General features: G+C 36.1%; 1 long non-coding RNA gene across 3 annotated transcripts; it reads right to left on the bottom strand.

Moving 5' to 3' along the window:
* Positions 1-2778: 2778 nt before the first annotated feature.
* On the bottom strand, positions 2779-20338 carry LOC124395407. 3 transcript variants are annotated; one of them, XR_006927619.1, is made up of 3 exons: positions 20168-20324; positions 19360-20091; positions 2779-3891 (listed from the first exon to the last, which is right to left on the bottom strand). It is a non-coding gene; the product is annotated as an uncharacterized LOC124395407 (long non-coding RNA). The 3 variants fall into 3 exon arrangements; XR_006927618.1 differs by having other exon boundaries at positions 19360-19658; positions 19765-20320; XR_006927617.1 differs by having other exon boundaries at positions 19360-20338.
* Positions 20339-23365: the final 3027 nt, after the last annotated feature.

Genomic DNA, 23365 nt, shown 5'->3' on the forward strand with positions numbered 1-23365 from the left:
TTATGTAATAAAATGTGCAATACCACAAATTGTATATTTTATTTTATTTAATTTTATTTAATTTTATTTATCTTTTAAAAAACAATGTGCAACTTCTGTCACCAAAACAAATTCCTTGTAAGAGCAAAAAAAAATAGTTGCCAATAAATAGTTGCCAATAAAACTCTTTCTGATTATGATTCTTTTTATATCCATTACCTGATTTGTAAAGGTCAACCATCTATCTTATTTGTGGTAAAATTCCTGGAGGCTAGAGGTCAAGTTTTATGTGAGAAATATGTGTTAAAATACAATGTATGCAGAATGCATTCCCAACACTTTTTTCACATTTTATGTTACAGACTTTTTCCAAAATGGATTAAATTCATTATTTACCTCACAATTCTACAAACAATACCTTATAATGACAACCTGAAAGAATTGTGTTTATAATCTTTACAAATTTATTAAAAATTCAAAACCTTTGGCACTAATTACAGTCTCGATTCATTTTAAGTATGATGCTACAAGCTTGACACACATATTTTTCGGCAGTTTCCTCTCACTTTTTTGCAGGACCTCTCAAGCTCCATCATCCAGCTTGGATGGGAAGCATTGGTGCACAGCCATTGTCAGATCTTTTCAGAGATGTTCAGTCAGGTTCAAGTCTGGGCTCTGGCTGGGCCACTAAAGGACACTTTCAGACTTGTCCTGTAGCCACTTTTTTGTTATCTTGGCAGTGTGCTTAGGGTCGTTGTCCTGTTGGAAGATCAACCATCGCCTCAGTCTGAGGTCCAGAGCGCTCTGCAGCAGGTTTTCATGAAGGATGTCTCTGTATATTGCTGCATTCATCTTTCCCCTAACCCTAACTAGTCTATCAGTTCTTGCCACTTTAAAACATCCCCACATAATTCTGCCACCACCATGCTTCACTGTGGGGATGGTGATGAGCGGTGCCTGGTTTACTCCAGACATGACGCTTGGCAGGTTCATTCTTTATTTCTAATGGTCTGAGTGTCCTTTAGGTGCCTTTTGGTGCTCACTTCATTGCTGCAGAAAATTTTCTGTTCCCTTCCCCAGATCTGTGCCCCAATACAATCCTGTCTTGGTGGTCTCCGGACAATTCCTTCCACTTCATGGCTTGATTGGTGCTCTGACATGCACTGTTGACTGTGGGACCTCATATAGACAGGTGTGTGTCTTTCCACATCATTTCCAATCAACTAAAATTACCATAGTAGCACTTCAATCAAGTTGTAAAAAACAAGTTGTAGAGTGTTATGGCAAAGGCTGAATACTCATGTATGTGATATTTTTTTATTTTTTATAAATTTGCAAAGATTTCAAACACACTTCTTTTACGGTGTCATTATGGGTTATTTTTGTAGAATTTGGGGGAAAATATTTAATTTAATCCGTTTTGGAATAACAAATAAAAAAATGTGGAAGTAAAGCACTGTGAATACTTTCTGGATGCATTGTATTCTTTGGATATATTTTGAAAAAAATATATATTAGTATTTCTTTTCTGCACTAAAAAAAAAAAAAATTGGTTCTCTGACTGTTAGACTGGAAAATTAGAATGATTGTTAGCATACACTAAATTGCACAGTACACCAATCTAGTGACTGCTAAATTAGCAATTCAGTGTACACCAGAGGTTGTGTGTTTGTGTGTGTGGGTTTGAAATGTGGTAGGGGGTGATGCAGTAGTCCACGAGGAGAGCAGATGGCACTGTGTTTGCTGCAGGCTCTCCTGTTTCCCTCGGTACTCTCATGTTCTACTCCACCACACCACTAATTTCTGGCTTTCCTACCTGACATTTTTTCCGAGAAGGAGATAAATTACATTTGGTCTGCTCTCATTCTTTCAGATGTCATTATGTGTTGTGCATTGTTTTATTTGTGAGCTTAAGGTAGTGCTTTTGTTTTGAAGGAAATAATTCAGGAACGCCGAATCAGAATGATTTGACCATTTCTGTCCAAAAAGGATGCTCAGGTGCTTGTTCAGTCTCTTGTGAATTCAAGACTGGACTACTGCAACTCTTTTCTGGTACCTCTGAATGCTGTTCGTCCACTGCAAATTATCTAAAATGCAGCAGCGTGAGTTGTCTTCAACCTGTCCAAGTTCTTCCACACCACCCCACTGCTACGCTCCCTCCGCTGGCTTCCAGTAGCTGCACGTATTAGATTCAAAACACTGATGCTTGACTACAAGGCCAAAAATGGACCAGTACCATCTTACCAGCACCATCTTACCTCATCTTACCTCATCCCTGCTCGCACTGCACCACACTGTCCGAGATCCTCGAGCACTGATCCACTGGTACCACCTTCACTCAGGAAAAGAGGTAAGTATACTTCAAGGCTCTTCTCTGTTCTGGCACCGAATCCAAGAAGTCCGAACAGCGGAGTCACTAGCTATCTTCAAGCGATGGGTGAAGACCTACCTTTTCCTGAAACACTTAAGCTAGCACTATTCCAGGTTTGCTTTAAAAATAAAAATCCTCTGAACAGCCTACAAATGTGTTGAGAGGATTTTAATTTTTAAAGCAAACCTGGAGAAGATGGTGCTAGATTAAGTGTCCAGAGCGACGGCTAAATGCCACAAATGTAAATTTAAATGTAAATGTAAGCCTGACCTAGAAGTCTCAGAAGAAGAAGACTTTATATAAAAAGAGAAATTTCACCTAATCAGCAATAATAATGTAAATAATGGTAATTCTCTGTGCTTGTGCATGCAGAGGCAATTAGATATAATATGGTGTCTCATCAAAAATAATTTCACACATACAATAAATTCCTGTAAACTTTTGAAACACTTTTTAGCTTTATTCCAATCCATTTTGCTTTAGGTGTTTCGAATACTGTGCAACCTCTACCCCTTTATTAATGGTTTGAAAGCACTACAGAAAAGCCATGTGAAACAGAACATCCCATATTATCCACTTCTCTGCTCATTGAATGATGCAAAGCATGTACACTGCTGCAGGTCCTGCTTAGGCATTGGACTAACCATAAATTGGAAACCAAAGAAGCTAGGTTCACCTCTTAGCACGTCTGCCTTCTCTATAGGATTCTCAAAATCATGTTTTGTCAACTTTCTCAGCTGAGAAATGCTCATCAAGTATAAAGAACATGTTGAGATTTACTCCTAGAGTATTGTAGGTGGAGCCGGAGGATGCTGTCCTGTTTGCATAATTCAGAGAAATTTCCCTCCTTTTGCCAGATTTGATCAAACTAAAACGTCCAGCAAGTGTTGCAGATGCCTCCTGTGCAGATGCCTCCATGATCTGCATTGCTTTGTGTTGACAGTGTTGATGTCAAAGCTGGTAAACACTTAATGTCTTTAAAATGTTAAAATCAATTGCATAAGAAATATATTAGTATATCATGCAATGAGAAGTATATTAGGATGCCATGCCATGGTCCAATATTTACAGAATAACTCAGTATGTAAGGTGTTCAAATGTAATAACAATAGTTCAAACTTGGATAATTTTGAAATGAATGGTGAACATGGTTAACAGTATTTATATATTTGATACTATTTTATATTTACTTGGTATAAATGATAATTTAGATATATAACAGCAGTTTTTTTGTCAAATGAAGTAGTCCATTATATTCATCTTGCGCTGTCCATACTGAAACGTTCCAGTCTGTCTTTCTTTATTTGCAAACCTCTGGATGGATCTCCTTGTCCCGATCCAGTCTTCAGATGGTGGTGTAGATGTAGACAAAGATGACCACCAGCAAGTTGAGAATAGTGCCAACTATTCCCAGGATAGCCAAGATCCTCTCCTCTCTGTCGTTGTCCTGCTCCTCCTCAATGGCCTGGCACGCTTGAGAAAGGCCATGGGGGAGCATGTTTATTATCAGTGATTTCCACCGTCAGCGGGCACCACACCTGCTGCAGCAAACAGGAAACAGAAGTGTTAGAGTATAGACAGAGTGCTCTGTGAGCAAGTCTGTAAAGTTTTAGCATTTTTTTTATTGAACTACCTTTATGATTAGTAGACAGATAAATATATTATAAACTACATTTAACTGTCTAAAATATTTGGCTTTTTATATATGAAGTGGTATCAAAAAGCTTCAAGACTAATGATGATAAGTGGTGCTATTCAGACCACCTGCGTTACCATGTCTGCAATTTCATTATGGACAGCAAGTTAGAACAAAAAACAAACTTTTAATTTTGCTTTTGACATGACATACGTTTGGTATTCGGCGATTCTGCAATGAGTGGTTTGATCTGTTTTGAGTGGCACGCACATTTCCAGAGCGGAAGAACATCATTGGAAGACGACAAGAGATCAGGAAGACTTTCATCGAGCTCAACCCCCAAAAATGTCGAAACCATTCTGCAACTTGTGCATGATGATTGTCAGAGAACAATCCACATTATCTCACTTCTGTACCCACCCTACTCACCAGATTTGGCTCCTGCAGACTTCGCATTCTTTTTTCGATCCGGCTCAACGGTCAACGTTTTGACACCATTGTGAGATCCGGCGCAAATTCCATAAGGTGCTTGACACATTTTGAAACGAAGACTTGCAGTGACACATTCCAGAAGTGGCAGGAAAGCTGGGAGAGCTGTATTGCAGGTCAGGAGGAATATTTTGAAGGTGATAGTGTGTAAATGTAGATAAATAAAGTACTTTCTTGTAAACCGAGCTAGTCTCTAAACTTTTTGATACCACTTTATATATATATATATATATATATATATATATATATATATATATATATATATATATATATAATGTATATAAGAGATACAAAACACATGAGAAATGTCACTTGTACAACTTGGGAAGAATATATTTACACAAATGTTTCAAATGCAGTGGATAATTATGTGTGAGATGCATCTAATTTATTATTAGCATATACTGGTTTTACCACAGGAAACAACAACAGTTACAATTTGTAAACAGTAATAAAAAAAGCCATTGTGACAGGGTTGGGTTCTGTCTGTCCAACATTTGGTATATTCTCCAAATTCTCCAGTTTCCTCCTACAAATGAAATTTTAAATCTAGGTGTATTCCAGTATTATGTCTACCTGGATCGAGGGTCCCTGGACTACTTTCATAACAGCAGTAATTACAATTACAATTACCCAGCGTATATTTTATTCATGTCAAAATGTTAGAAATACTATTGTTAAATAAAGGCAGAGTAGCCACAATCCACACATGGGGGATAGTTGTCTTTCTCAGAGTAGAATTTACAGAGCACTGTAAAACAGAGAGCTGCAATAGAGAATCATCAGCCAACCTTGACCTTAGAGCTGGTGGAGCATTACCAGAACATATGTAGCACTCTTCTAATTGCTTTATATCTGAAAAAGTGGTAGCATGCATCACGTTTCATTTCATAGCTTTATAGTGAAATATACTGTATACACTGTGGATCAGCTTAAAAAGGATTAGTGTTGATTCAGATTTGGTGATTAAAAAGCATTGCTTTAAACACTACTCTAGGAAAACTCAATATTAATTCCCACACAGCTGAAGAATGGATCTAAACAAAATTCTTTGTAAAACTGTAAAATTTTATTGTGGCATTGTATACTGTATTTTATTAACGAAAATGTTTTAGCTGTGCTGTCTATTTCATCTCTGTAGCCGTGTTAATGTGGAGAGGTGTGAATTGCTTGCTCAGCAGGGAGTTTACAACTTTGCTTTTTCCTTTGCCCTGTTCACCAACAGCTAAACACAAGATACTTTACATACAGAAACCCAACTGTCTTATAAGACTTGCATTGCACTGATAATGTTTATACTGTTTAAGTATGTTATGTTCCATTCCTTCTGCATAATGGAATGCTGGTGTACTGTGAGAAAGGGTTCATCTTTCTTCATTGGTCTATTGGTCTTTGGTTCAAAATAGTGCAGTAAAATATTTCAGCTCAACCACCTCCTCATCTGTACATTATGTCCAAGTAGACCAGGTTCCAAAGCTTAAATTCTTGCTAATACCTTAGTCTAACACTTATATCAGCATGGCATCACTAATGTCCACCAACAATATCAACAAATTTGAATATTTACTATAGGTATTGGGACACCAGACTATTCCAGCCATGTGGGGTTCTCCTACTTACTACCTGATGAGGTATGTAAGCTGTTAACCCAGTTCAATATGTCCATTCCAGCCAGTCCTACTATTCTGAGTGTTTGTTTAGATGTAATAAAACTCAACCCACAGCTTCTTTTAGCATTCTTGAGTATACTTATGAAATATTTATACCTTGATGAGGTACCTTAATATTCTGATAAGCTGCTGTTCAGAAGGCATGTTGATTTCTGCATGAGCAAGCTGTCTTGTATGGATGATCAGTTCAACAGGAATTTGTTTAAATGAAAAAAAAGCCCTGTGGACAGATGCCTCCATCTCTATCAATTGTTTCCCACATTTCACCTGTCAAACTGAATTACATGCATGAGCCCCTACTTTATTAGGAAACTAATCAGGTGCACAGAACACCACCACAATCACACCGCTGGAACACAGTGGAAGTAAACAGTTGTTGTAGTATATGGATTGAGAAGACCCTACAAGGTGCTCCTGTCACTCTCCCTGCTCTCTTCTTTTGTTTACCCATTCAGCAGTAAAACTTGATTAGTTCCAACCTAATTAGGGAGGGCTTGAGGAAGCAGTCAGAAAAAATACTCACACACATCCCAAATGACTCATACAGTTCTGAGGGAATTAGAGCGCTACTACACTACACCAAACAAGGTGTGGAGAGAAAAGATATATAGGGTGAATGAAAAAGATGAATAGAAAAACCTTTGTATGTGGAGGTAAAACAATAGTAGGCAGGTTAGGATGTTTTCTATGAGTAAGAAGAAACTGTGATTGAGTTAAAAGGAGAGGCATGCAAGAAGGGCAGTGGGGTCTGAATCACCACATAGCCTGAAACCAGTGTCAGGCAGATAAACATCAACATGAGACAATGACTGCCATCTTCACTACATCTTTAACTACAATTCAGTTGTACGAAAGATTTTAAACATCTTACTCGTAGATGAATTGAATAAAAGGGCCAATATGTACAATGCTTGAATTGTACATATTGTCTCATTTATTCAATTCATCTTTGCCAATTGCTTATTATTCTAAACAAATTGCAACACTGTTAAATTGATCTATAGATGCAGACTTATCTCTTGAGAGATTAGTCTTTTGTATGTTTGAATAAATAAGTTAAACATTTTCTTAATATAGAAAAATCTATATTTAGATATTTAATCATTATGAAATGTTAACAAATAAATTATGACAGGCTTTTATTCAACAGTAGTTTTATTTCTTTTATATGACAATATTATGTCAAAACTACTAATGTGCTAATGAAAAGAAAATTATTTTAATTATAGTTACTTTTATTGCTCTAAGATGATGGTGAAACACTGACATTACATTCACACATGCAACAATTTATCCATTTATATAAACAGCCAGTTGCTGTATAATGATATCACTAGTATTGTAAATGCACCTCCTATTTAATGTAAGATTACTAAAATGATCTGTCTATCTACTAATGGTTGCCATAGTAACACTAACTTAAATCACCGAAAGTTTGCAGCTCTCAGAGATTAAATGGTCTCTGTTCACATTATCTCTGCAAGTTGCTTCATGCATAAATGCAGCTTTGCATCCTTTATACATTAAACATATCCTCATCTTTTTTAACAAAAAGAATGCAGTTGTTACTTGTTACTGAGAATGTGTGTCCTTTCTATTGTCCTTTGTCCTACGCTATTATCCTTTCAAACAGATGTCTCCTAATTATAAACAAAATATCAAAATATTCATGAGAACGTTTCTGATCAACTGGCAGGCCAGTCTGTAGGCACAAAGAATATTGGATGAAAGCCTGATGGGATGCAATCCATTCTGTCCACAAAGCATGCATTAGAGATGGCTTTCCAACACAAGCAACATTACATGAGCCTGTGTTGCATCATTAATACCATAAGGGAGGAAGCTGGATGAACAAGAATATGTTTACTATGGCTAAATTTAGCTCTTCTCAGGGACATGACATGATTGGCTACTTGTTGGAGAAAAGGTTCACCACCATCTACATGACTCCAAATGGCAGTTGCATGTTTTAGTACTCTTCTCTTTTTTTCCCGAGAACATAGTAATGCAGCATTTCTGAACATTCCTTTAACGTCAATGTAACATTAATATAATAGTGTTAATATATAAAATGAACACTATGTATAATTGAGCAGAGCAACACTCTGAACATTGTGAAAATGACATGCATGCAAAAACGTTAAAAAGCAATGCCGGTGAATTTCTGAAAGTCTGATTTTTAAAACCTGTGCTTCTTTTTTGAACAATATTGCTTATGAAGAAATGCTAGCTGTGTTTTGCATTACCGTCAGTATCATCATTGTGACAGAGATGCAAGCATTTTATTATTTTTTTGCCTGCTGTGTGAAAAGCTGTGCTGAGGAAGTGGAGAGCAATTTGTTGCCTCCTGTGTGAAAAGCCCTTAGTTGTGCAGTTATGTCTTGTTGAAACACATCATGTCATCTCCTCAGCCTGGGAAAATTTGTTTTTTTCAACATCTCCAAAGTGTAACCATTGTATACATTTGTTTCATAAGAGAAAGTTATGTGCAACATACAAAAAAATCAAGAGTGTGAGATATTATTTCTATTTCTATATTCTATTTTTCGAAGGGAAGTTGCTGCCATGTTTAGTTTGTGTTTTTAACACCTGCCATAACTGTCAGTCAAAGCTTTCAGGACTTTTTAAGTAGTAATTATGACTTTAATTTAAGACTTCAGTGAGTCATGAATATGCGATTGTTTTAAATCTGACATGACGTGCTTGGATGTGAATCATACTTGTGTTGTATAAACCTTTTGTGTGAAATTTTTTTTAGCAAATCCTGTGTATTTTTAAACAGCGTCTAAAAAGAGTTGATTAAATATTTATTAAATTAAGTTTCTAAATGACTGAACTGAACACACACCTAAACAGATTGACAGAATGGACATTTCCTGTCTATCGCTTAAATCTTAAAAAAAAAAAGAAACAGACACCTGAGATACCTATTGTTTTTACACTGTATAGTCTCTTTTAAGTGCTTCTGACATTCCAGAGACACCAATACAACAATATAAAATGTTTTGTAGATGTTATGAATTTAAATTGAACAGTGAATGACTGGAAGAAAGTTCTGTGGAGAGTCCAAATTAATAATTTTGGCCCTAACAGAGGATCTTATGTAAGACAGAGACCAGGAGAGAAGATGTTAGCAGACTGCCGCCCCCACATGGTTTGGGGTTGTTTAGGAGCAGGGAAGGTTGGAGACTTATTCCAGATGAAAAGAATACTGAATCAACATGGCAACCTTTCCATACTTCAACAAAATGCAACACCATCCAACTTGGCAAATTGGAACCAACGTCAACATACAAGACAATGACCCGAAGCATGCATCCACGCTTTACATGTGTTAATAACAAATGTTATTATAGAGCAAGGATTTTTTAAATGAAAACAAAGTGGAACATCTGTAAATATATAGTATATATTTGTTTGGTCAAAGTTGATCTTCATACCAGTACATTGCCTAATTTGTTGCATATAAATAAAAAACCTGCTTGTGTCCCTCAAAAATATATATATATATATATATATATATATATATATATATATATATATATATATATATATATATATATATTTTTTTTAACTTTTTAACAGGCATTGTAATATTACTAATTATAATGTTATTAAATATATAAACCATTTATCTGGTACTTGTGTTTGTCAAAATAATGCTCTCTGAAATGCATTTGAGGTGTGTCTTGCTCTTCACTAGCAGCTTGTTAGCATAAAGTTTTCATGAATTCTATATTTTTTTTTAACCTATGGCTGTGAAGGGTGGAATCTGTATATGTTGGCAGTTTTGTGATTGTTGTTTTTAGAGTTTGGATCGGTTTCTATTTGCTCTGTTTATTGGAATGTTGCACAGATTGCTCCAGACCATGCTTTGCTCATCAAACACTCATGACTTTTCCATCAGTAAAAATTCTTTTTATTTTTTTATTTTTACTAACAATGACCTTGCAGTTTAAAATAATGACATAAATCTGAAAACACATAGTATCTCATCTCCTCCACAGTCAAAAGCAAGATTAAAAACTTAACTTAAAGATATAAAACCGTTTATTGTTCTGTCTTTTAAAAGTTAGTTTACTAAGCTGCTATAAATTTAAAGGGGTGTGGTGTATCTCAGACACCATCAGTCGTTGTGTCAATTTTCCAAGTACACTACCCTGACTTCCTGTTTTAAAAAGAAATATGTCAACATACAAAATAAAATCATGGCTGTCAAGTTGTTTCATGAGGACTTGAGATCTAAAGTGGTTTCTGAATGTTTTTCTTGTTGCACACACTATCTGCTGCTGGGAAACAAACGAGTACCTTTGAAGGTCGAGTAGCGTATAGATTTGTGGCAAATGTTTCAATGAGTGTTCAGTGGATGTAATAAAGAGTCTGGCTATTACACCACTCACCTTGACCCGAGTTAATAAGCTCCCAGTCAGGGCAACACCACCTCCATATTTCTGCCATCAGGTCTGTGGTGTGTTTATATGTGTGTGTGTGTGTGTGTGTGTGTGTGTGTGTGTGTGTGTGTGTGTGTGTGTGTGTGTGTGTGTGTGTGTGTGTTTGATGGAGAGAGAGAATGATATAGGGAGTAATAATAGTATCTTAGTACAAAAAAATGCGTTAATGTTAAAATGATATTTAAAGATACATGAACTCATATACATGACGTTCACATGAAATTTTCAAATGGTCAAAATGTGCTACAGTGACAATACCACTCTCACATAGTGTAACTTAATGCAGACTGTGAAATGACAGTCAGTCCAGTTTAGGAGATCTAGAAAACTCTGCTGAGGTCTAAGAGACACTAATTGGCACATTAATCAATCAAAGTAATTACTGGGATTAAGCTTCATTCTCGAGGTAATCCTTGCAGCTCTGCACACGATTGGAGCAGAGTCATTATCAGGTCCAACCGCTCACAGATTGTATCAGTTTGCACTGAGAGAACAAAAATAGCTTAGCAAAGACATTAAGTAAGCGAAATGAATGTGAAGTGGCAGCACTCTCTCTCTGCCTTTTGGCATGTTTAAAATGAATAAAAGATTAACTTAATTCTCCATCAGTGCTTAGAAAATCTTTCAAGTCAACATGATCTAGGAGGTTTTTTGGGGGGGGATTTTCCCTGCTTGACTCAGCAAGTCAAAGGCTCAATAATTAGCTCATGAGTTGAATTAGTCGTGTTATAGCAGCGACGAATGGGCAAATCATGTGAGACTGGTTTGGCACTGGTCCAGCAAAAATCATCTAAAAAACACTGGTGTTAATGATTAGATCTTTTGAAATGGATAGATACTGGATTACTGTTTTGTGTTTTCAGGTTTTCAGACATAACATTTCTCTGCGGATCCCCAGTGAAAGCCATTAGTCCAGGAGACAGAACTCTCAGCCTGTAATGACCGAAAATAGGTTTCCCTGATGAGACGTCTGTAGCCCAATTCAGTTTGCCTCCAAAGTCACTTCAGCCATAGCATGATGGAAGGAGTGCTCTTGATACCACACACGGTCTGTACTCTGGTCAGTTCATTAAACTTGTATTCCTGGCTTTTTTAAGGGAAACATAATCATAATAATATAATGCATAATATAATTGATACAATTTTCAACAGGGTTGCTCTAAGGTGCTATTAACTAGCCAGCAAGAAAACCGAAAAGGCAGATACTAGAAGCAGTCTAAATGTACTTTGTTATTGTGAACATAATTCTTTTAATACAACAGTTTCTAGAATTCCCTTCTTAAATGGTTATTAGGATCTGACTTTTCTGTGCTTCTTCAAACAATATTTGTATATACTATCCACAAAAACCCCTGTCCACCTTCCTTTGAGGTCATTGCATGTAGGTAAGACAGAGAGAAATATTGCTGAATCAGAGCTTCATGTTGTCTGAGTTAAGAAGTGCCTAGAGATGCAGTACGGTGTGTTCCTGCTTGGTGAGAAAGGACGTCTGGGTTCTCGCCTTCACAACCCCAATAAAAAAACACTGCAGCTGACATAGCAATGTCCTACTCCTTATTGCTTTCATAAGACATAAACAATTTAGCACGACCAATAAAAAATCACAAGCTGAATCCACTGTAGGAAAATCTTCCTTGCCCTTATATGTGTAATGGCCTTGGAAATGCATTTACGTTCATTTGTAAGACAAAACACATAGAAATGACTATGCGAACTAATTCGATCTGTGATTCTAGTCTCTGACAGGTTATTTAATTTTAGGATATTAGAAATCATTTTTACTTACTCTCATCAGTCTGTCAGTTGAAATGATGCCTTAGTTGACAGGCTACAAAAAGCCAATGCTCAGTCAGTCTATACACATGTAACCCAATAAGTGATGTTTGTAACACATAAAATTATACTTCCAACAATAGTAATAAGCCAGAGCAAAGTTAGTTAGATAAGCAGCAGACATAGCAACGGATTCAAGAATCCAAAAATACTTTTGACTTCAAATATGAACAATGAAAATGAAGAATGGAAGCATTTTCTTGGAAAAACAATTAATGATTAAGACTAGCCAATGTGCTACCACATGAGATGGGATCTATTTTTTTTTCATGACATTGAAAAAATAAAGAAAATAAATAATCACAAATGATTTCAGTGAGTCATTCAGTGTGTGAGGCAATCACACCTACTGTATCTAGCAAGGTTTAAGACATCTTTAGGCAGTTATCTTTTTACACCACAGTGCTCCTTACATAACACATTTCCATGCTATTGCGGGGAAATATGCTGTTTCTGTGGCTTCTTGAATTAGAGCTGTCAAAGCATGTTACTAGCAGAAGAATCTATTTTTATTCTGTTTGCAAGAATTCAGCTACAGTGCCAGCCATCAGGATTTCCCTGGCTGCTACAAATATGAGAAAAAGCGAGATGTTTGCTCGTCTGTAATGCCACACACATCCTCAGAGATGCACTAAAGAGATTTGCAGAGCGGCGAGACCTTGCTGGGCGCGCAATAAAGATGCAGTAACAGAATTCAAATATATCACAGAAGACGTGTCCCTTCTCACGTTCATGAAGACTTGATATGTCGTGGGAGAACACGTTTAGATATTTAAGCGTGCACCTTGACCTCCTAAGAATTGTGGATGATCCCATGTGCATACTACTAACTCATACTGATAGTGTTTTTTAATGTACTGCACAATAAGGCTTGCAGTTTTGAAAAAAGAGAATACTATTTACTTTCTTATTAAAATTTGTTGGGAAATAATTACGTCTTGTCCAAATTTAATACAATTTATGTGAAATTCGATCTGGGGTGAATTACATGACCTGTCTACTTGGTGGGTTGAACTATAAACCATGACATTGGTGGATTACCTACATCCACCAGAATAGCAGTGCGAGGACACCTGGAACATGGAACCCTATAAAATGAGCTGCATTACTGGAATTATAACACATTGTAGCTGTAGCATAAACATGTATTGCACTTTATGAGTTGCCATATATCAACATATGTGTATGAATACTACAAAAAACAGTTCATGTTTGATCAATGTTTATCGTCAATTCACTGAATGACACTCCCAGAAAAGCAAAAAGCAAAATTGTTATATGTCCATAAACACCAATCTAGTGCTAACTAAAAACACTGACACATCGAAAGATTGCATTAGTGGTTAAAGCTCTGGGTTACTGATCGGAAGGTCAGGGGTTCAGGCTCGGGTATTACCAAGCTGCCACTCTTGAGCCCCTGAGCAAGGCCCTTAAACCTCTGTGCTTCAGGGGCACTGCATCATGTCTGACCTGGCGCTCTGACCCAAGCTTCCCATTAATGGGATATGCAAAGATAGAATTTCACTGTGCTGTAATGTACACGAGACAAGCAAATCGAACTTTTTCCTTTTCTGTTGATTGGTATATGTAAGGAAATCAAGAAATCCCTTCCACACCTTGCTTTAAACATTTTCTGGATCCTGTACAAAAGTGTAAAGAATAATTCCAAGAACACTTTCTTTATTATGAGATGCTGAGATAATTTTTAAATGTAACAAAATAGATTTATTATGTCTTAAAATGTTGTACTTTTATGCAATATAAATACTGGCCTTTGAGCTATGATAATCTACCATATAATCACTGTTCACATTGTAATCCATATTGCTAATAATGTATTACATTTGTTTTCATTGACTATGTCTTATATTTACATTGATGAGCAAATTTATATATTCATTACCCAAACACACAAAACAATACACGATCCTTGCTACATGTAAATAGTGGCTTAGTCCTTAAAGAGTTGGGGGTTATTGCATAACGGAGGAAGTAATTAGATTAGTATGGGCCACTGAGCAGAGAGAGAAAGAGAGATTAGGAGTGATGAAAAGAGCAAAAAACACTCTGTACAGTGTCATTCCAGAAGAACGAGGCTCAGCTTGATGCTTTTAAAGTTAGCTCCGGTTGACATCGTCAGTGTTTATTATAACCGAAACTTGCTGCTTTCCTTAGAGAGAATGATAACTCATGCTGAACAAAACCATATTGTTCAAAATGAGGCATTATACATTTTTATACATATTCATGAGTGAAATGATAAGTCATTATTGCTTTTGGTGGTCTGAGCTTCAAAGGGCAAAATCGATGATGTTGAAGATCCATTAGTATACACACAAACATACACATCTATCTTTACAAACTGCCCCCACACACACATCGTCGGATGACTCATATAGTGATGTTGGAGTGAGTCAAGACTTATAATGCTAGGACATGCTCAGGCTCTTTATCAGCCTCTTTATAATTATTAATTAATAATAAATAATTATTAAGCCTAATTATAATTATTAATATAATATTCTTTCTTTTAGGGATAACACTGTGGTAATAAGGCTGAGGTTATCAATATGTGACAGTGATCCGATTTTTTTATATTACCTGTGATTTGTAATAAGTCCCCACTTTGCCCACATGTAACTTCAGTGTAACTTCAGTGAGCCACTAAAGTTGGAATAAAATGACTAGATAGAGATTTCTGACAAATTTAAAAGAATAAATAGTGACTCTGTTATGAGGGAAGTAATCAGTGCAAATGAATAGAATGATTTTTTGATTGATAGCTTTTACACTATACTATACTGTTCAAACATGCGGATGAATCGCTGTGGCGACCCCTAATGGGAGAAGCCGAAAGAAAGTTTATACTGATGTAAGTTGTTTCATCCAAGATGACCTCTCACATTTACATTTATGCATTTGGCAGACACCTTTATCCAAACCGACTTATGTCAGTTATCTCAATTATACAGCTGAGCAATTAAGGGCCTTGTTTAATGACCCAGTAGTGGCAACTTGGTGTTGCTGGGATTTGAACTTATGACGTTCCAATCAGAAGTTCAACATCTTATCAACTAAGCTACTACTGCCCCATATACACAATGTAAGGGTCAGCACACTCCATTAAATTAGGGACTATCTTTTGGAAAGAAAACATTCTCTGGTACAGTTCCTGAGACTTATAGAATCAATAACTGGGTACACTGTTCTGACAGCTAGTGGTTGGCCAACACCTTACTAAGACATTTTATGTGTATTATTTTTCTTTAATTTAATCACCTGTCTGTAGCAGCCAAGACAAATAGCCATTGCGTACTGTAAATGAATAAAGTACAAGATACAACTTACACAGTCCATTGCTGGGCATAACACTCACCACACACACAGCCACACAGCCAAACACACACACACACACACACACACACACACACACACACACACACACACACACACATATGCACACATAGCGTAGCTATTCCACAGTGTGGTTTAGGAAGTGACTCACTCATCACTTTCCTTCCATCTTCAGAAATCTTTCGAGTAAACATTAAAAAACAATTCTTCATAAAAACTGACATTCCCAGTACCAAACCAAATTTGCTGAATGTAAAAATGATAAAAAATGTGGGAAGGTCCCAGCTGCTGTTGATGTGCAGCAGAACAGCTAATCTAGGCCACATTGCAGACATACACTTCCTGTCTCACTAATCTCTCCCTTTGCACACATATGTAATCAAGTCAGAATTATTTTCATTATTTTAATGTTTGTATACATTACTGAGCTGTATATTTCTATATTTACATCTTAATCTATATTTGCATTATATTAAACAAGAGGTTTACTATTACTATTAATAATAGCAATTACTATTACTAATATATTTACTATTTAACAAATACCTACATTACAAAATCAAATTATTGCACAGTGGCCTGGCAAAGCTCTTAAAGCTCTTACATTTTCGACCATGTATGATAACGAGATGGTATAAATTAGTTTTAATTTTATAAAATACAAAATCAAAATGTACTAAATCTAAACTAACCTACAATTATTAATATTGCCATAAAATATATTAAGGCAATACATCTATAACATTACTTAAAACACTAGCGTAAAAATAACATTAGTAACACAAACAATTACACATTTATGAAAAGGAATTTGTAATCACTATGATAAGCATACATGAGTCTCTGAATGATTACTGGCTCCTCATTTAGCTAAATGTCCTAGATTTAAATTAGTATTCAACCCAAACCTTTTCCTCTGCCATTTCTACATTGTTACTGATGACACATGTGCATGAATAATTTGACAGCTGGTATTTAGACCATTTACAAACCGAATCTATTAAGCTTATGTCTATTTTGCTGTGGGACATGTCTAAAGACATGATCACAGTATGACATTCACAGCATGAGCTAGCAAGATGAAGCATCTTCTTTGAACAGATGTTTTTTTTTTACCACTGGATCCTACAGTCTTACACAATATAGAAGCCGTCTTGAACTTTATTTGATGAATTGTGAGACATTTTTTCGATCTATCTATCTATCTATCTATCTATCTATCTATCTATCTATCTATCTATCTATCTATCTATCTATCTATCTATCTATCTATCTATCATCTTTTTTTATTAATTTATGTTCTAGAATTTACAGTACCTATGTTTTCCATGACAGACTCATGTATTACATGTAAATTTTCCACACTTCTCTGCTGCCTCATGAAACCAATTTTAAGTAAAATCACATATTGTACAAAAAAACATTCTTATTAGCAATTCTGTCCGCATTGTCTTTGAAAAAACATTTATTTCATCAAGAATCTTTCTATCTTTCCATGCAGTGTGTGTTACATTATGAACCGTTTAATTAATGTTATTCTACGTATCAAACCTAAGAAAATAAAAACCCTAAAAAAAAGCATCTACAATCTAAAAAGATTTAACGCACGATGCAAAGGATCGTCCAGAAACCCAGATACTAATCTTTAACACACTGCAACACTTTAACGTATCACATTCTTGCTCCCAAGTGACTATTTGAACAGCGTAAATATTTAAACACAAACATACGATAATGTAGGACAGAAAAATATTGATCGTAGATTAAGTCCTTCATCTCAGAGGGACCAGGATTTCTGAGAGCAAGAGAAGCAGGAGAATATAATACATCAACATTAACCCACATGCCAGTTACATTCACTTATTAAGTACGGTTAACCCCAGCAACAGATGAAACTTAAAAAAAAAAAAAGGCAGCAAATGAAGACACTAATGTGTCTCGGGGGCAAACATTGATCAGGGTTCTGTAAATCAATGAAACAGGGCCAAAAGTCTGTAAATCCTGAAATTACGGTGATTAAACACTGTCTTCTCAAAAAGAAAAATGAGTAAAATACAGATATTTTGCACTGAATTAGGTTTTGCTGTAACTAATATTTTGGCAATATGTTTATAATGATCTCCTTTGAGACTCGAGTTGTTTTAGCCATTCAATCACGAACATTACAACTGTGGGACTTCTCTTCCTAATGACAGAAATAAAAGTTAAATATATTAACGCTGTACAAAAACCACTACATACTGTTTGATTTTAAATATATTACATAATAAAAAGCAAATATCCACATTAAACATTTCACAAGTCCTATATCATACGGAGTCATCATATCAGCCCAACTCATGTGTCCTTGTGAAAGATCAGCTTGAGTGAAGTGAACTATTAAATCCAATGTCACTGTATGACATTATGTTGCACCAACAATATGTGACCCTTTTAATTTAGCTTTTGGACGATCACCAAAACATGAATTGCCATTTGAGGGCAACACTTAATTTTGCTGTCCCTGGAAAGGCCACAGTGTTTTTTTTTTCCTGGCATGGGGGAAATTAGAGGAGAAAGCAGAAACATCAGACATCAGATATACTGATTTAATTTTATATGGATATCATTTATGAACCAAACCTAATGCTGGGTACGCCATAATTTGAGTTACAGCTGTAGCATACTCTAGATCAATAATTGGTCAGTTAAACCATGCGTTTTCTGTACAGGATGTACAATGAATTAAGCAAAATATTAGCATTTTTAAAAAAATCTAGCTAATTAAAAGCATGACAAAGTAACATATATGCAACGCACACATTAGGATTACCTTGAATTTAGTATCTTATGGTAAAATAAATAAATAAATACATATTAATAATAATAATAATAATAATAATAATAATAATAATAATAATAATATTAATAATTTGTGGCTTTCCCACAGATGCTGTGTTTGTGTTGGATCAAGTGCTATTTTTTAAAGCTGTGATGCTGATATAATAATAGTAAGGGGGTGCAGCCATATTGTTAAATTTAAACAAATGTTCTGAGGAAATATGCTGACAAACTTCTATGAATAATTGACTTTTAATTGATTTAATTATCTGCTTCTGTTTGTTTGTTTTCGAAAACTATAAGTTAGGAGATTAAGGTGTTAAGTGGTTAAAGCCATAGAGCTTTACAAAGTCAGTGGTTTTACAGGAAGCTGGATTTAAAGATCATTTAATGCATATTATTCACCAAGTACTGGGTCAGGCGAGTCCACATGACCTTTGACACTGTGACTTCATGGCAAATGCAGTAAGGAGAAAGCCGTTACAGATTAAAGAAAAACATCTTTGTAAATACTTCTTGGTTTTATAACTTTAAAAAAAACATTTAGTCCAAATAACAAATGCAGAAATGGAAATTAATATCCTGATCGATTGAGAAACCTAAACAGAGCATTGACATGTGTAAAACTTTGACTAAAATATAAAACCTGTACCTGTCAGAAGTACCTTCCAAGATGCAAACACCCTCACAAGCCTTTCTGCTCACTTTTTCCATCATTCCAATAGAATTCTTAATAAGTTTCATTATTTTACTCACCACACATTTTTTTTTACGCAGACTGCATGGACTCCCTGTTCTGCTTTTTCATTTCTGAGCTGCTTCCATTCTTTCAAGCCTTCAAAAAAGCCCCTGAGGTTCCATCTCTCCTTCATCCATTCCCCTTACTCCCTTGTTCTTTCCACAGCCAGCTCTAGATGTCTGTCCCTTTCTCCTGGGTCTTTGTGTCTTTTTCCACAATGCTTCGTTGGTCTTCTCTCTCTCTCTCTCGTTCTGAGCTCACAGTGGAAAGGCTTTCCCACTCAGCAGGCTACTGACAGGTTCTTAAAACTTATAGCCTGTCATAAAAACAGGAAAAGGGAAAACTCTGAAGATTTTGCCAATTCTTGTAAGTAGTTTGGTCTTTTCAAAGATGCTGATATATTGTCTTCTGTATGTGTTTACCTGTTTTAGGCATCAGACTGCATGGTGTTGTCTTCCAGCATGCCTGTCTGCATAGATCATTCATTTAAAGTCTCTTGAAATGAACTGAAATTGCATGAGTATGCCAAGCAAACCTTCGTACATCCTTTAGCATCCTTGCGCTACAGGTTCAAACTCCTTAGAGTATCCATACCTATGCGTTTTCACACTTCTTCCTCATTCTTTCTCATTTCTTTTCCTCTGTTGGTTCAGGAACTTTAATGTATCCAAGCTTCAGGGGTTTAGTGGGAGAATCTGTCGAAATCTGTCTTCTTTTTCAGCTACATTGTTTGCTCGTTGTGATTTTTTCTGAAAAACAGGAGGATTTTGGTTAGCATTCCTGGAGCAATATTTCTTTAAATCCTCCTAAAGTCTTCTTTCTCACCATTTTACTTCCTGTATGGTCTGTCTCTTCTTTCACTCTCAGTACAGCTCTAAGCTCTTCCCTTTCTCTCTCCTTCTTTTCTCTCTTCCTCACTTGTTCCTCTCTCCCTCCCATTTTGATGTTGCTCTCTTTCTCTCACCATTCTTTTCCCTCACTTGCTCCCTCCCTTTCCATTTGGAAGCTCCCAGAACAGCAGGCAGTTAAAGAGTGACAGCAGAATTCATTCACATTACTAGCATCAGACTACACACACATGCACACACTCACACAGAGCAACATTCAGCATAGCCACACATTTTGTGGTCATAATTCAAAGTGTGAAGAGAGTAAATGATTGAAGGAAATCACTTCCAAGCTAAATCTGCTTTTGAGTCATATTGTACATTTTACCATGGATTATATCTTAATTCATCGATTCATGCCACATTTCAGACCTGTGAGCAAATTGGAGATGACTGGAGGGCCTGAGCTTCTGGTACTAAGCAAAATACCCCTTTCCTCCAGGCAGTGTTTCTACCTTTTTCTACTCTATACACCATATTGGCTCTAAGTAAACTTTTTTTCTGTTTCTGTCACTACATTTTTTTTTGTGAATAAGTCGGTCACTAATTCTAACGAAATCATTGTTACTCCATCTCAGGCAATAATTTCCTAGTATTAGCTAATACTGTACATGTGTACAGTGTACAAATGGCAATGGGAATACCAGTTACTTTATAGCACTGACTCTTTCGACTTATAGCTTCATAAACACCCCAACAGACATGTGCATGCCGACACAAATGATCCAACACTATAGGCAATGCCTTATGTTTCACCATTACACACACTCACACACACACACACACACCAACTAGCATGATCGTGTTTCTTTGCCTCGAACTTCACCCATAATCCAACAGCAGCCAGTTGCTTAGCAACTGCCTCCAGGGAGACCTTTCCTGCATCACAAGCAAGCCTGCTGAAGACATGTGAGTCAGACAAGATGGGAGAGAGAGTGAGACAACCTAAGAAAGATTGATGGAGTGAAGGAATGTCACAGAAATGACAAAAAGGGAGTGATAGAGTGATATTTCGGGATGTGGTGGTCAGGGGATGGAAGGCAAAGTACAGCTAAATACTGTCGAATTCTGATTCCTTTTCCCCCGCCTCTGTATTTTTAGAGAGGAGGCTGATAAAATATTCAGACTATTTCTCTTACCAACAGAACAACCTCTCTCCACTCGTCTACCCTGCTCTCACAAACACACAGTAGTTTTCATGCCATGCAGCCTGCTTCGATTGCTATGAAGTTCTAAGGGGTCATGCTTTGATTTTTTTCCTTTTATGAACTAAGTTCCTTTCCATTTGTCCTAGGGTTAAGACTCTAAGGAATTGTACTGCTCTCTAATAACATCCTCTCAAACATGTTATCTTTGTCTTCCTGAATAGCTGATCAAGTGAAACACTGGTTATTTTGGCTTTTACTGCATTTCTTTTCCAGAGAAAACCTTGCTAGTATGAATAATGGGAAACCTCCCCCTTCTGATCCATTTTTAAACTAAAAGTGAATTCTGAAAGATTAAACTGCTACGGGGCAAATAGTGAGGTATGGAATGGGTGGTTTGTGTCTATTTCATGTCTAATAGGTAGATTTCTTTTATCGTATTCAAAATCCACCTGTAGGATCCACTGTTGTAATTGCAACATGTCTGAAATGTTTAATAGCTTTAAAGCTTTGCCATATTGATTACTACAATTCCACACTGAAAATGCTGCTTGCCTGTCTGACACTACCCGGGTGTTTCCATTCTAGAATAGTATAAAATCGTAGAACTTTTCGCTACTGTACCGTTCTTGTTCAGTCTCTTCAATACTGGCCTGGGAATATTAGTCACACAGACACGAGGACATGTATAAAAGATATCCAAAGTTTAATGACAACTTTATTAGACATCTGTAATGACAACCATTGAGTTACATATCAATACATGATGAACAAAAAAATTGTTGAAGGTCATACTCTTCTTGGTACAAATTTAAACATCTATCATGAGGATATGATTGTTGCAGCAATGCAAAATAGAAGGAAAAATAATAAATCACACAAACTATTTAAATTATTAGAGTAAATACTAGAGTAATTTAAATAGAGAATAATTGAATAAATAATTTGCAGAACTTTTTAAGAACTTTGTTTGCTCAGAGTGCGCTCAGTTGGACTTGCCACTTAACATTTTGGTGGAGGGCTTTAAGATGATGACGCAAATTTTTTCCAGCCAAGCGCCCTAACATTGAGCCAAATGTTATACTATCCTGCTTGAGTGTATGCAGGTCACTGAATAGCTAATTCCTTCAAAAGTTTTACTAAACAGAAAAGTTGACCTATATGTGTATAGGCCTTCAGACTAATAAACAGCTTCTGACTGATCTCTATGCATGCAGGAGAAAGAGTATACTTTAGGTTTTTAGCTTGCCAGTTCATTGGCCTTTTAGCATGTGCTGGAATAGCTTAGTTGGGAGCGCATAAGACTGAAGATCTAAAGGTCCCTGGTTCAATCCTGGGTTTTGACAGAGGAACATATTTTCTGCACAAATGGACCTGTATATAAACACCTATTTAAAACTGTTATATGTACAAATTCTTTAAATCTGACACTGTTGCACTTTACACATTACAGTCTTTTTGTGCTGCTGCCATCTATCTTGCACCTTACAAATTCCTTATATTCAGAACTTCAGTATGTTTACATATACTAGGATGTATACTGGACCTTACAGATTCAGATGTTTACAAAAGAGTTTCACCATCATACAATAATCATTCAATAATCATACAAAATAAGTCTATTTTGGATTGCTTCTTAATGAAATGTTATTTACCAAAATAAAATACTGCCTTTCAAAAATATAAACACAAAGTTATTGTGTGGTTTGCAATCAGATTTAATAAAAGGCTCTGCAAATGCTTTACATGAGTAAGACTGTAATGGACTTGCTTGGTTATCCAACCATAATCCAATTTGAGCAAACTAAAAGGACTGACAGATATGTGGGCATGTACAACCAGCTCCAAAAAACCTCTGTGAGGGCTCAGAAGAACACCTGGAAAAATAGGAAAGCATTTCCACTGCTCCAACATTGGGCACTTGATCAGTTGCTCAGCTGTGGAAATTGTATGTGTGGAAAAAAAACTCGGCAGGCAGTGAAGATAGAATT

The sequence above is a fragment of the Silurus meridionalis genome, chromosome 13 (genome assembly GCF_014805685.1).
Source record: "Silurus meridionalis isolate SWU-2019-XX chromosome 13, ASM1480568v1, whole genome shotgun sequence".
NCBI classification, from domain to species: domain Eukaryota; kingdom Metazoa; phylum Chordata; class Actinopteri; order Siluriformes; family Siluridae; genus Silurus; species Silurus meridionalis.